The sequence below is a fragment of the Takifugu rubripes genome, chromosome 15, assembly GCF_901000725.2.
Source record: "Takifugu rubripes chromosome 15, fTakRub1.2, whole genome shotgun sequence".
NCBI classification, from domain to species: Eukaryota; Metazoa; Chordata; class Actinopteri; order Tetraodontiformes; family Tetraodontidae; genus Takifugu; species Takifugu rubripes.
The window spans coordinates 589,027-592,708 of NC_042299.1; the positions used below are offsets into that span (position 1 = coordinate 589,027).

The following is a 3,682-nucleotide window of genomic DNA, read 5'->3' on the forward strand; positions in this document are numbered from 1 at the left end:
TTTGAGACATCAATGTTTAAAGTTAACCCATGCCCCTTGAGAGTGTTGCTTTCATTGGACGGAGCGGTGGACTACAGACGTTACATAGATTTATACAAGCAATGACTTGAATTTTGACAGTTTTCCATTTGGTCCGTCTTTTATTTATATATTGTAATCAGACCGTGATTCAGATCCAACTGGGCTGATTTCTGTGGTAATTCTCTGGTTTTTATGGTTTCTACTATTGAACCAACTGAAAGGAGTACTTTATAGTGCACAAACCGTTACTGATTCATGTTAAAAGTGCGTATATTGGGCATTAACCCCAACACACGCACACCTACTATATCACATTATTACCAATTCAATCCAAATTCCAAACGACCTATTTCATGGTAAATTGGTGCACTAGCGGACTGTTACATGCGATGTCCCATTTTCTTAATTTTTACAAAACCATGGTGTCACTTTGAACACATCGGGTCTATAAATCAAATTTGGAAGCATCATTTCAACTAAAAAGGAATTTAGAAAAAGACGAATCACTGTGTTGTCGTGAGGAACGCCGGCATTCCATTAAAACAGCAGTCCAGAAATGCTGGGAGATGGGAATGACATTGTGGTTCATATAACATAACTAAAATGCACAAAGTAACAGATGTAAAATTGCAGATAAACAAATTTTTAATTGTTTGTCACAATGGGAAGTAATACGAATGCATATTGCTGTCATTCATTACCTCTTGGAATAATCTAGCTAGACAGAACATTACAGGATCTGTTGAACCCATAAGACAGAATGTGGCAATTCAAGATTAAACAAGCAACAGTGTTACAGGGTTGGATTCCCAGGACTTTCCTGTGTCGCTATCTGGCCTCCTGGCGGCAGCAGGTGGCACCAAAAAGCTCTGATATCTGGGTGAAGTGGAGTGGAGTCACAGTTCCAAGCATCAGTTGTCCCATAGCACGTCAGTGAGGATCTACAGACCTACAGGCTCCCATCCCTCCCTCCCTCCCTCCCACCTTCTGAGCACCTCCTCCAGCTTTAGTCATGAAATGAAATGTTACAAGATAAACATGATTGTCATTTACTCTTTAGAGAAGCACTAGATTCTCCCGCCCCACCCTCCATCCTGTCAGCAATTTCAGACGTGTCTAACTTCTCTGAGCGATCCCCTTTGTCTGACCTCTCATCCCCCAAGGCCTGCTCAGATCTCTCTGACCTGGCGTCCACGTCCCCCTCTGATTTCTCCTTCCTCTCAGAATGGTCGGGATCCAAGGGCGTCATGTCTGGCTTGTCCCACTTTTTCATAGCCTTATATTCAGCTATACAGATGGTAATATTTGAAGTCCAGGCCTTGAGGTCCTCCTAAAAGAGAAAGATGCGGCACTTCAGAAAGTCTTTGTCTTACGATCATTTGACCCATCTTTTCAGCAGCATCTCTGTGTAGAGTTGATGCTGTTTCATGCATAAAAATACTGTGACAAAGTGCTCAAGATCCACCACTGATGTAAAAGTGAGGACTGCTTTTAAGTGTAAGGACTATGACACGTTCCCAGCAGCTGTCACTTGATGAGGATTCCACGTCTGGGTCAGCTTTCATCAACTAATACTCAGAGAACATCGGAGAGATTATCATTACTTGGACCAATTAAAAGCCACTTTACAATATGCTAAAGTCATGAAGCTCAATAAGCTGGTGAGGAGACCCTGAGGACACCTATCAGGACATCAGAGTGGCAACGAGCCCCTTCGTCTGCTCCTTCCTCTGCTCATCCACCACTGCATCACCCATCTGCCACTGACCACACGGTGACCACGGGGGCGGGATTCATCAGGGACAACATTGACCTGGCCTACAGAGAAGAGGTGCACAGCTGGTGGGTCGATGCCGAGACCACAACCTGATCCTGGCTGAGATAGAGCTCAGCCAGGCTCCGCTTGTTCTCATGGCGGTGGAGCTGCTCAGCTGTTCCTCTGGTACACATCACAGGTGTCCTCACCTGCTCTGGGAACAGACTGTCATGGTGAGGAGGGCACAGCTGGGTGTGTGTGTGTGTGTGTGTGTGTGTGTGTGTGTGTGTGTGTGTGTGTGCCCGTGTTCACCAGCCTCTGGAACAGCTTTACTGTGGACGACATGACCATGCTGTCTGAAACCGTTTATTACAAAAGCAGGTTAACTAGTCATCATGCTAGTTAATAGAGCAGCAACTGTTTATCCAAGCAGGGACCGAGAATAAATATGAGACACAACTTTAGGAAACTGGAGATGCGATTTATTGTTCCAGTTAGAAGACATGTGTTCGCTGACACACAGACTAAATAAACACGGATAATTCAACACGACAGGAATTTGATTCTATTCATTTCTCTTAATTAGTGATGGTCTTACCTCATCTTTTGCGTGGAATGCAAAGTTGTTTCCATCGTCCATTCTGTGTCAGAGAAAACCACCATGGATTATATTTACCAACAACTTTATCACCAAAAACTGGGACAAAAAGTCAGTTTGGAAAAATCTGCCACTGTGTGCACGTGTGTTGGAATTGCAAAGTTATACTTTATGGCATTTCAGGTGGTGCGGGAGGAGAGTCCGTACTAACCGGAGAATGAAGACATTTTTTCTTCTTTTTATAGCCATTGAAGGATCAACGAGCAATTACTCAGGTCGAGGGGAGGCTCTTCATTGTAAGTTGTGTTATGGTTGCGTGCATCCTTGTAGAAGGTCAGTTTCCCCTCTTTAAGCACACAGTATCACGTTCACCCAGGATTGCTGAACAGTGAATATGGCACAAAGAACATAAGGTTAGGAAGCATGGGGACGGACACAGGTGATACCATGAAAACGTTACCATTAAGAGAAGTTTGTAACGGGACTCAAGTGCTAACTTTCAGTTTTAATGAACAGGTTTAATGAAAACAAATCAATCATCAATCAATCAATCAATCATCAATCAATCAATCAACCAATCTTTATTAATATAGCGTCCTTTTACAATCAAAATTGTCTCTAGACCCTTTCCAGAGTCCCAGGGCCTGACCCCCAACAAGCACAGTGGCAAGGAAAAACTCCCCTTAACAGGAAGAAACCTGGCGCAGGACCAGGCTCATGTAGGGGACCCTCCTGCTGATGGGCCCATTTAATCCATTAGAAATTAGATTTATTTTTGGAGACTTAACAGTAATAATGATAATAGAGCAATTTAGTAAACCAGCGATGATATTTGACTAAAAGAAACCGTGACGATCACGAGCGATTCGTCTGTTAAAAGATTGTGTGACAAAACAGTGTGGTCCAATTAACTAATGCGCTTCCCTGATTAGAAGCTTATTGGGAGGTTTAGTAATAACGAAGGAAAAGAGCGGGCTGTCTTTAACCTTGGGGCATCAGCATTAAAGAGCAACTCTGCAGGAAAGACCTGGACTTGGTAGCCAGAGTCAAGACCACATTACTGGCCGAGGGCAGCGCTCACATGTCATCGGAGGGGCTCATGCAAGGCAGCCTGTGATGTCCTGCCCTCAGCTGTGGCCCGCTGCACACTCAGGACCTGACACGCTGCCCTTCATCTCTGGAGACTTCAAGCTGGCCCCTCCTAGATCCTCCCTACATTCACGTGATCATAATGATTGAACCATGCGAATTGTCGCCTCACACACTCAAAGGGTGAAAGGTGAAAATGACAACCTTTCTTTTCTCGA

At 44.2% G+C, this 3,682-nt stretch overlaps 1 long non-coding RNA gene across 1 annotated transcript; it reads right to left on the reverse strand.

Moving 5' to 3' along the window:
* On the reverse strand, nt 1–2,605 carry LOC115252820 (uncharacterized). The gene is made up of 3 exons (XR_003891152.1): nt 2,587–2,605; nt 2,376–2,418; nt 1–1,351 (listed from the first exon to the last, which is right to left on the reverse strand). It is a non-coding gene; the product is annotated as an uncharacterized lncRNA (long non-coding RNA).
* Nucleotides 2,606–3,682: the final 1,077 nt, after the last annotated feature.